The sequence below is a fragment of the Dendrobium catenatum genome, unplaced genomic scaffold, assembly GCF_001605985.2.
Source record: "Dendrobium catenatum unplaced genomic scaffold, ASM160598v2 fragScaff_scaffold_510, whole genome shotgun sequence".
Taxonomy (NCBI): Eukaryota; Viridiplantae; Streptophyta; class Magnoliopsida; order Asparagales; family Orchidaceae; genus Dendrobium; species Dendrobium catenatum.
The window spans coordinates 615,433-627,631 of NW_021318972.1; the positions used below are offsets into that span (position 1 = coordinate 615,433).

The 12,199-nt window shown below is 35.5% G+C and overlaps 1 non-coding gene across 1 annotated transcript; it reads right to left on the reverse strand.

The window, feature by feature from the left end:
- Window positions 1-11,819: 11,819 nt before the first annotated feature.
- LOC114579573 lies at window positions 11,820-11,925 on the reverse strand. Its single transcript, XR_003700626.1, has one exon. It is a non-coding gene; the product is annotated as a small nucleolar RNA R71 (small nucleolar RNA).
- Window positions 11,926-12,199: the final 274 nt, after the last annotated feature.

Here is a 12,199-nt window from a genome sequence, read left to right on the forward strand (position 1 = left end):
TTTAGATGGAAACCCAAAATATTCCAAAACTTTCACTAAAGTAGGCCAACCCATAGATTCATAAGCTTGCTCCATATCTATCTTTATGGAGACTAATCCCTTAGAAGATTTAAAATACCTGAACATATAAAATACTACCTGTGTTGCAAATCTGTTATTCATGGATTATGATTTTGATGATAGCAAACACTTTTGTTTCTCTACGACTGTCTTGCCTATAGACATTTCATGACCACAAGATCAGAGGGCAATTGAAACCAGCTCAAGATTGGGTAGACTAGGTCTAAGTCAGTTTGTAATGTACTTTTCCCCTTTCTTGAGTCAATTATAATCTTTGAAGTATCTGATGCTAAGTAACTCTACACACACACACTTGAGTGATTTTTTCTATCTAAATTTAGAGTTCTCTGATTTTGCTCACATCGGCCAGGATGATATTTTTATCGGCGTGGACGATCGATTCAAAAATAGAAATCCTAATCAGGGCATCATGGTTAAGGCAGCCATCATTAAGCTGATCGGCCTGGATGATATTATATCGTCTAGGAAGATAGTCTCAATAGAAACAATCAGTCGCCATGATCCATTTAGGTATTCTTTATTTTAGGATATCAGCCAGGACAATATTCTATCGGCCTGGATGATGCAGCACAATTATCCCTAAATTGATCTGGTAATTAAAAAAAGCAATTAAGGTTGATTGCACGATCACATGCAACGGCCAGGCCGATCGCAGGATCGGCTGGGATGATGGCATGGACGATTGACATCGGCCTACTTTAATTAAGGGCGATGTACAGGATGATTTGGTTCAGATTTGAACTCCTATCAACCTGGACGATGTGACCAAAATTACTATAATCATCCCAAATTGACCGGGCAGATTGAACAAAATTTATACTGATCAGCCGGGCTGATACCCCTATCAGCCTAGACGATAAGGTCGGTTTGTATAAAATAAGAGCTATTTCGAAGCTCTTCTATTTAAGATCTCTTGCTCTACCTTAAAAGAGATCTTTTGCTGCTATCTTGACCTGAGAAAGCTTATAGGAGAGGGAGAGAGAGGATTTTGTGAGGGGGAAGCATATGAGAAGAATTCACAAGGGATGGTCCAAGCATTGTTCCACTTCTTCTTCCAATAGAGTCTCTTATCCTTGGAAGGGTTGAGAGAGGTGAGCTACAGAAATCAATCAAGGTTCTCTGCCTGCTTCAGGAGGAAGCAAAAGGAGTTGGGTTCTCTGCCTCGCCGGGTTGGCAAAAAGGAGTTTTTGTTAGGGCTTCTTTACCTTGATGTGGGAGTAAAAGGAGAGTCACTTTTGTAGCGCAATACTCAGAGGACGCCTCCGGGAGTGGACGTAGGTCGAGTTCACCGAACCACTATAAATCATTGTGTTCTTTTTCTACTGCTTCCACATTTAATTTTCCACACTTTGATTTATGTTGTGGTGAATCTTGGTTTGAGTTTTATGTTTTGATTGTAAGAATTTTTAAAATACCAATTCACCCCCCCCCCCCCTTTGGTTAGTCTTGGGCCAATTTATAGGACTCAATATCCCTAACGAACTTTTAAGTTATATTAAAGCGGCATTCATAAAATTAAGTTTAAAAACTTTTTGAATTATGATCCATGGCTAACTTTGTGAATCGTAATACAACGAAAGGATATTCTATTACATGACCACCTTTGTTTGATAATCTTCCTTTTGATTTTTGGAAAACTCGCATGTCTTTTTTTTACAATCGATTGATTATCGCATGTGGATGCTTATTAAAGAAGGATATTCTCCACCTTCTCATGAACTTAATGGAATTAAAATTGAAGTACATTTTACTGAATAGACTTTTGATGAAAGAGATTTAGCACAACTTAATGCAAAGTGTTTGAACTATTTTTTCTGTGCTTTAAAATCTGAATATTACATGTGTGTTTCAACTTGTGCTTCTGGTAAAGAGATTTGGGATAGATTATGCATTACTTATGAAGGAACTAATGAAGTTAAGAAATCTCATTTGAATATTTTGTTGCATGATTATGAACTTTTTCATATGAAACATCATGAATCAATTTCTGAAATGTATACAAGGTTTACTCAAATTATAACTTCTTTGCAAGCCTTAGGAAGAGAACTCACTAACTATGAAAAGGTGAATAAAATTTTGAGATTCTTGCCTTCATCTTTTGATACTAAAATCACTGCAATTATTGAATCTAAAGATTTAAATACTTATTCAATTGATAACTTACTTAGTTCACTCATTTCTTACGAGCAAGGAGTGAATCAAAGAAATCTTGATGCAAGTGAGAAAAAGAAGGAGAAAATTGTGGCACTAAAGGCCAATAACTCAGATACTGATTCTTCTGGTTTGAAAGTGATGATATTGCCTTCATCAGAAGGCAATTTAAAAACTTTCTAAGGAAGAAGCAAAAGAATCATCAAAAGTGGAACAAAGGTTATTGAAACAAAATTTTTAAGAATTCTTCCGATGTTGTTTGTTTTGATTACAGTAAACCTGGACATGTGAAAGCTGATTGTCCTACACTTCAGGATCACTCAAGCAAAGAAATGAGTGAGGAGAAACCTAAGTTCAGGAAGGATAAGAGGCGAGTCCAAAAGGCATTTTGGGCTGAATCTGCATGTGACTCCTCTGAGATTGAGGCTGAGGAAGAAACAACAAACTTGTGCTTAATGGCAGATGATCATCTTGATCAAAGTGATGAAGAAGATGCATGTAAACCAACCTATGACCAATTGCTTGAAATATGTGACAAAATTCATGCATCATATAGAAAACTTAAGAAAACTCATGCTAGTTTGAAATTTGAGTTCTTGAATTTATAAAAAGAGCATGAAATTTTGATTAAAGATCACCTCCAAATTGATAGCAATCACATGTCACTACTTGATGAATTTGAAGATTTAAATAAAAAACATTTTGAATTAATTATTGAGCATGATTCTTTGAAAGATTCCTACACCTCGCTTGAATTTGATTTTAAAGTTTCTACTAAAGAATATAAGCATAAAAAGCACTGTTTGGATGTTGATTTAGAAAATGTTAACTTGAGGCTTAAAGCAAAATTGAATACACTTGAGAGAAGTTGGAATACATGAATACCTGATTTAAAGCCTAAACCTAGGAAGAGGCATTGTAAACCAAACCGGTTAAGAAATCCTTTTCCTGGTGTTAGATGTTATTCATGTGGCATGTCAGAACACATAGCACACACTTGCACTATTCACAATAGTACACATTGGGTTTGGAGACCAAAACTGCATGTTTCACAGCATAACATAAATGCATTACATTCTTTTTTTCGAAAGGAGGGGCCCAAACCTATTTGGGTTCCTAAATCTGACAGTTGATGATTTTTGTAGGTGTGCTCTCACCAAGGACCTCGTGAGAGCTTGGACAGCGGAGGCTTGCAACTCATAATTGCTTAAATATGCTGCTTAATAATTTCTGGAATTGCATGTGTTGATTATTATTATTGTCTGTCTTTTTTTTGTGTTATCTTTTTTATATTAGTTGTTATAGTTGTTTTTACTTTGGCTTTCTTTTTACTTTATGATAATTTTTCCTAGTTTTTTTATTTTTTGAAGATTTATGGCCAATGTTTAGTATCTCTAAATCAGTTAAAGGGAGAAACACCGTTGAGGGTTTCCCTCCCTCTAACCTCTTTTAGTGGTATAATTTTCTTTTCTAAACAAAAGTCTATCTCAAATTAACAACTGGTTTTTGAAATTAAGATCTTTTATATCTTGCTACAATAATTTATCTTATATATATAATGTTCAAAGTTTTTATATATCTTTCAAGTTAATTACAATCTTGTCATTGCATTCATCATATGATTATGAGTTTGTTTTGTGGTTTATTCTTCCTTATATTAGATAGTGAGTTTTTTCTTCTCTAATATCTCAAAGATCTACTCACAACTAAAAATATTTAAGAGTTTTTGAAAAGGGATATAGCTTGTAAAAATAAAAAAAAGGGGCCAATGATGTCAAAATAAAAAGATGCGCAATGACGCCAAATTAAAAAATATACACAAAGTGTATCAAAAATCAAAAGATGCACAAAGTACGCCATTCAAATTGACAAGAGGCATAAAATGAGCCCACAAAAGATAAGCTTATTTCTCTTTGAAACTTTTAAAAATTTTAGAAGAATTCATGGGTTACTTGATATTTTCAAATGCTTGATTTCAAATTCCATGATTGATATAAATTACTTTGATATATTATTTTATAAGATATTTTCTCTGGAACCAAGTTTTGAACATATCTTTTTTCTTACCCAATTAGTTTGTTCTGAGTTAGGTCTTTTATTCTAAAAAGATGATTTTTCCCTTAAAGAAGTCCGAGCTAGGGTTAACAGGACCGGATATTCTACTATTTTCAGATTTCGACATTGTTAACTCATTGGTCTTACAAATCTTTAAAAATTCAAATTACATTGAGCATTTATCATATTCATTCCTTGCTAAAACTATATATATATATATATATATATATATTCCGTCCTTTTGTTATTGTTAAGTTTCTTAGGCCTTATCTGATCATATCGTCCCGATCGATACCCCTATCAGCCCAGACGATCCGATCAATTTTCTCAAAAAACTTCCCTCTGCTGACTGATTTGATTTTCTGCTTCTAATCATCCTGGATGATTCATTATCGGCCTGGACAATCTGATTATCTTCAGCTTAAATCTTTTATCGATCTGGCCGATAAGTTTTTCAGTCTGGACGATATTCTCCTCTTTATGGAAATTTTGCCTGACCGATCCACGTTTTCATCCTGGACGATACACGTGGATATACATTTAAAATGTTTAAAATCACTGGAATGATCCACTTTTGGACAATCGGCCCGGATGATCCACCTGTTCGGCCCGGCAGATACATGTGGCACTTGATTAAAATATTTTAAATTTGGCTGGTATAATCCATTATTGGACATCATCCTGGATGATCCACTGAATCGGCCCGGACGATCTTCTTTTTTTATGGTCGTCTGGCTTGACTCCTCGGGACGATCGTCTGTGTCTAAACGGCCCAGCCGATATCTGATCGGCATGGCCGATATCTGATCAGCCCGACCGATATCTGATCGGCTCAGATGATTAGACCTCCTTTATGACCAATCGACCTATACATAATTATTGAACCTTATCGGCCTGGACGATCCTGTGATCGGCCTGACCGATCTAGTCAATCCTTTAAATTCAGAGCCTTCCAGCCATTTTTCTTCACTCAAGCTTTCTCAAACTCCTTGTACTCTTACTCTAGTGCTCTACTTTTTGAAAATTCCTGGAGGGAAATGCTCTTGTCAAACATCCAGAAATTCCTCGAGTGCAACACTAGACCCTCATTTCATGGAGATGGATGCTCAAGTTGCCTACCAGCGCTATAAGGAGGCTGGAATCACAATCTCCCGGATCATAAATCTAGATTATCTCTCTTATCCGGTACTTGACCTATTTGCCCATACCTCCTTGTGCTTTCTTTTGACTCTGGTTGTCCCCTTCAATTCTGAAGTTTTGTTTGAATTCATCACAAGCCTTAGAATTAATTCTTCCTACACTGCTCTTACCTCATATGTGAATCGACGCCTCATCGAGATCATATATCAGGATTGCCAAGAACTTCTACAAAATTCCACCATAGGGTACAAACTCCATACCCTATGTTCTGATCCTAATTATAACAGGGCTTCGGCCAATCACTTTCTTCGGAACACTACAGCCCACTTTCATGTTGGAGAGACTAGCTCTTTACTCAAAGATGCTAGGACCGTTTAACATGTCCTTTGCACCTCTATAATCCCAAAGGCTGGTGATCATGTCCACATTACTCCTCTTCTTTCAATCACCACTTTTTACATTCTAGCCCAACGCAAATTCAATGCAACCAACCTGATCTTTCGCTACATCGATCACTTGACTACAATTTGAGATCCAAGTCATAGGAGGAAACCAAATCTTGCACTAGGACATCTCATTGCATATATTCTAAAAACAAAATATAACCTCCAATATCCTACTCCACCAGATCTCGCCACTACTGTTTCCAATCATCAAAAAGGGGGAGATTGTTGCAAATCTATTTTTCATGTATTATAATTTTGATGATAGCAAATACTATTGTTTCTCTATGACTGCCTTGCTTACTAACATTTCAGGACCACAAGATCAGAGGGCAATCAGAACCAACTCAAGATTGGGTAAACTAGGTCTGAGTTAGTTTATAATATATTTTTTTCCTTTCTTGAGTCAATTGTAATCTTTGAGGTGTCTGATGTTAAGTAACCCTACACACACACACACACTTGAGTGATTTTTTCTATCTAAATTTAGAGTTCTCTAATTTTGCTCACATCGGCTGGGATGATATTTTTATCAGCCTGGACAATCGATTCAAAAATAAAAATCCTAATCAGGGCATCATGGTTAAGGCAGCCATCATTAAGCCGATCGGCTTGGATGATATTATATCGGCCAGGATGATAGGCTCAAATTAGAAATAATTAGCCATCATAATCCATTTAGGTATTCTTTATTTTAGGACATCGGCCAGGATGATATTCTATCGGCCTAGACGATGCAGCATAATTATGCCTAAATTGATCTGGTGATTAAGGAAAGGAATTAAGGCTGATTACACGATCGCATCGGCCAGGACGATGACATGGATGATTGACATCGGTCTCCTTCAATTCAGGGCGATGTCCAGGACGATTTGGCTCGGATTTGAACTAATTGGCCAAGATGACATCCTATCGGCCAGGATAATATCCTATCAGCCTGGACGATGTGACCAAAATTACTCTAATCATCCTAAATCGACAGGGCTGATTGAGTGAAATTTACGCTGATCGGCCAGGCAGATACCCCTATCAGCATGGATGATAAAGTCAGTTTGTATAAAATAAGAGCTATTTTGAAGCTCTTCTATTTAAGATCTCTTGCTCCACCTTAGAAGAGATATTTTGCTGTTGTCTTGACCTGAGAAAGCGTAAAGAAGAGGGAGAGAGAGGATTTTGTGAGGGGAATTCATAAGGGTTTCTCCAAACATCATTCCACTTCTTCTTCCACTAGATTCTCTTGTCTTTGGAAGGGTTGAGAGAGGTGAGCTACAATAATTGATCATGATTCTCTGCCTACTTCAGAAGGAAGCAAAAGGAGTTGGGTTCTCTTCCTCTCCGGGGTTGGCAAAAAGGAGTTCTTTGATTTATGTTGTGGTGAATCTTGGTTTGAGTTTTGTGTTTTAATTGTAAGAATTTTTAAAATACCAATTCACCCCCCCCCCCCTCTTGGTTAGTCTTGGGCCGGTTCATAGAGCTTAATATCCCTAACAAACTTTTATCCTGTGCTTCCAGAACATAATCAAACAGTGACCTTCCTTTCAAAAAAGCCACTTGCTCTTCAGAAATGAATTTATGAATAACAAATGACAATCTATTGAAAAGAACCTTGGCAACCAATTTATAAATAGTGTTTCACATACTAATGGGTCTATAATTTATAGGAGATGTAGGATTTCTCACCTTAGGGATCAGCACAATTAAAGTCTTTCCCACTATCACACATTTCCCCATATGAAAGAAATGATTAATTGCTTTCCAAAACTCTTCTTTAATAATGGCCTGATAAAATTTACTAAAGGAATAAGAAATTCCATCATTACCTGGAGCAATAATTCCACCAGCCTGCTTGACCACTTCCTCTACGTCTTCTAAGCAGAAATCTTTATTCAAGATTCTTATTTCATCTCCATCCAACCATCTCCAAGGAAATGCCCCACCATCTAGAATGCAGTTCATTTCTCCACTTCTCCTTGAAGAACCAAAATAGAAAATCCTCAATCTGGTGTTGATCCACCACCAAAAGCCCATTTTCATATTTGATCTTGAAAATGTAATTATAGTTCCTCCTTGCACTAGTAAAAGCCTAAAAAAAATTGGAATTACAATCACCCTTCACCAACCACTTGACCTTTGCACAGTGCCTCCACCAAGTGTTTAGCCAAGCTAAGGTTAATAAAGTTGAATTCACCTCATTAACCTTAGCTTTTAGGGACCAGCTATCTTCAACCGAAAGACATCCATTTTCTACTTCTTTTCTTGTTGCTCCAAAATATCCTTCTTAAGGCCTTCCTTCAATTGAGTTAAATTTTTAAGCTTGGCTTTTCACCAGAAAAACAAAGCTTTCAAATCTCTTTTCATTGTGTAGTTAAAAATTTGAGAAAAACTTCCAAAAATATTCTTCCTCCAAACCTCCCTCACCACTGCAGCATAAGCCGGGATAGAAGCCCATACATCTTCAAATTTGATTGCTCTCTTAGACATAGGTTTTAATTCCAACAAATTTAAAAGGATTGGGCAGTTATCCGATGCTACTCCTAGAAGATACCTAACCACCATACAATGGGAAGAACTTATTTCAGCTGAGTTCAAAAAACATCTATCCAGTCTCTCTAGGATCCGATTAGCACCAGTCTTATTATTGCATCAAGTGAACTTTGGCCCTACATACCTAACCTAATGATAGTCATTATAAGCCAAAATAGACTTTATCTCTTTAGGTCCTTAGGAAAAAATAAATCCTCTCCCTCCCTTTTTGTCCTCCTTAGAAAGCAAACAGTTGAAATCTCCACCCATCACCATAGGCAAGTCTTTGATATAATATAATTCCAACTTCTCCCAAAGAATCCTTCTTCTGTAAACATTCTTATTCCCATAGATATACCAAATATCCACCTTCCTTCATTGAGAACATCTAACTCTCTAATTACAAATTGGGGAGAAGATTCCAAAACATTAAAAGAAGCCATATTATTCTTCCATAACTCAAAAAAATCCTCCTGACAAACCTTCTAAAAGAACTCAAATATAATCCCATTCAGCACCAATCAACAAATTGACATCCCTCCTATCAATAGATGTCAATTTAGTTTCCAGCAACCCTAGAAAAAAGATGTCATGATCCTTTAAAATCTCCTTGAGATATAGAGAAGCTTTCCTCTTCTTAGCTCCTCTACAATTCTAGAAAGCTATAGAAAACATCATTGAAGAATAGGGGAAGAGATCCCCACTTTCTCCTTTTGATTACCATCTAATCTCCTACTCCTAGGAGCCAATTTGATAGGGCCAAATCCCTTCAATTGTCTAGAACTTTTCTTCTTGACATTATAAGAACCACCTTAACTCACCATTCATAACATTAGCTATATTATTTGAAGACCCATCATCAATGTCTCCCTTATCAATAGAATTATCAGGAAACATTACCACATCATTATTAAGGACACTTATCTCCCCTTCCTCAACAATTTTATCTAAGACATCAAATCTACTCTCATTATTAGGAAAATTATAAGAGATCGAGATCATACTCACTCCAACATCTGAAGTAGGAAGATGCAATATACTTTTTTTGAATTAAAGACAAATCTGGGTTGTCCTCATCTGCCAGCATGCTACTAGGCAGAGAGTCTAAATCACCTCTTCCGTTAGCCATCTTAGCATCAACATGTTCACTTTCAACAACATAAGGTTTCATAACTCCAGACACCTTTGCAGCATCCTCCTTTACAGGATGTGACCCATTTTTCTTTAAGTTAAAGTTTTTAAACCTTCTCTTCCCATAATTGACATGAACCCAAGGTCCTTACCCAGCTTTACTAGCATCATCAACATCAAACACAACCCTTTTAGAAACTCCTAAATCTTCCTTCTCAACTAGAATAGCATTGCTATCCAAATTCTTTATTTCCTTAGAAGCATGATTAGCCTCTAAATAATTATCCATAAAATTCATCTTTAAGTGCCTTATCTTACCACAGTTGAAGCAGAAGTTAGATATTCTTTCATACTCAATTCGTTTAAAGAATCTACCTGAGCTTCCCTCCACCCTAACAACCAAAGGAAGCTTACCATCTAGCTTGATCCAAACACAAATTCTGGCAAATTCCCTTCTCCCCCACTGAAACATGTTCCCATCAATCAAATACAAAGTACCAACCATGGATGCAATCTTGCATACATTAATTTCATACCAACATTATAATGGGAGGTTTTAGCATCCTAATCCATACAGGAGCTAATAACCCCTTTAATGAAATTGGTGAAAAGGATGGCGACCATCTATCCATTCCAATGATCTGTCCATTTAATAACTATGGACCACTAGATAAGACTTACTCCAATGATTCTAACTCATAAAATTCTAGAAGTACCTAGCCCATTCCAAGCAATGTCTGATGAAATCTACCAAATTGAGTCCATTGCCTCCTCAATTCCATACTTATCACATGAAAGGGAACATTCTCACCAAATACTTTAATCATCAATGAATTTTAAAGTTTTTTTTTTTAATTTTCTAATTCATTTTATGAATGCAGCTTCACCACAGACCTATCCTCAATCAAACAATTGCCATAGTATAGATCCTTAACTTTGATATTTGACTTTTTACTCCAAGAATTCATCAACACATTAATCGACTATTTTTTTGGAGTAGCCATCTAGTTATTAATTACATTACAATTTCCCATATCACCTTATTCACACTTATGGACCTTCTCTAGATCAGTCACCGACTGATCTAAGCTAGCCTCTCAAGTCTTTGAATTAGATTTACAGCCATCAAAGTCCATATTTTCAACCTCTATCTATGAAATATGGACCATCTTCGATCCTAAACTAGTAAAATCCATAACTTTTGGAATATCAGTAGCAATGTTAATAAGATTAAAAATGCCAACTCCATTCAAAGCAATCTTCGAGCCAGAAGAAGAAGAATCACCATTATTTGATTTAAAATCAAATTTAGATGCTAGAACAAATCCAGGCTTATTTGGGGTATTAGGAAAGGTGTCGACCAAAAATTCTTACCTTTCCCTAAATATTCAATTGGTTTTTTTTAAGAACCAATAAACCTCCTTTGTTAATGATCAAAGGCATTCTTGACTTATACTTCATCCTTGCATCTTCTCAAACCCATAACTAACATCTCCAAAAGTAGGTGGAGACAAAACAGAATTCGATCAAGATAGAAATCGAGCACCAGTAAAAGATGGATGGAAACCATAAAAAGTATAATTAGCCGACAGAGGATGGTGACCCTCTATCGTCATTGGTGCAAACCTGAAATCACGCAAATCCAAAATTTGAAAATTGTCTTCTCTCTAAAAAAATTGAGAGCTTCTCTCTCTAGCTTCCCTTTTTCTAACCAATGTTTTATCATCCTTAGTGGAGTCTTATACTATTGAGTGTATTTCTCTAGTTCTATCTTACAGTAAAACCAAAGAAAAGCTAGTGAAGGATAAGATATTTGTATTTAGAAGTGTTAGCTTGTTCTATTATTGGAGGAAGAACGAGTGTGAAGAATATATATTGGTCCTTCCTAGTGAGATTTCTACTATATATTTATCTTATTTGAATGAAATGAACATGATATTGCTTTTTGTGTGATCTATGTCTGACTAAATTTCTGAGTTTTGGTATAATGATTTAAATACATAGTGGGTACTGATGTAGACTCTTATGCATCTTAATTTAAAGAATACAATGGACATGTATAATGTTAATATCTAGCATGATATATTATATTGATGGATAAATATTTGAATAAATAGGAGTATTAAAATTGAATATTAGTATACTTAGACATGGGTAATTAAACTTTTAAGATTTTATGGAGAAATTATAATTGAAGGAAGGCTATAAACTTCCTTTTTCACCCTTCCAATCTTGATAGAAATCTTGGTAAGCATATGATTTTATCCACAACTAAACAAAGATCTATGGATGTGTATATTTAGAAATGATATTTCATCTTTTACCCATATTGATAGAGATTCAATTTATGAAACTTGGAAGATATTTAAGGAATGCTTTAAAAATGTTCTCATCATGTTTTACCTACTTGGTTTGTTTTTTAGACATTTTATAATAGATTGGTTGGATCCCTTAGTCAATAAAAGATGCAGTAGTTGGAGGATCTTTAATGTCTAAGCCATTTGATGAAAGGAATTTTCTACAAATAATTTTTAATGAATCCTTAATTAGATGAATCCTAACAGAGTAATAGAGGTTTATGAATTAGATTTTTTATCAATTTTGATTTCTCAGGTAGCTTCAATTTCTTAAAAAATTAGATACTACTAGGGTTAGTTCAGGATAACGATCATTTA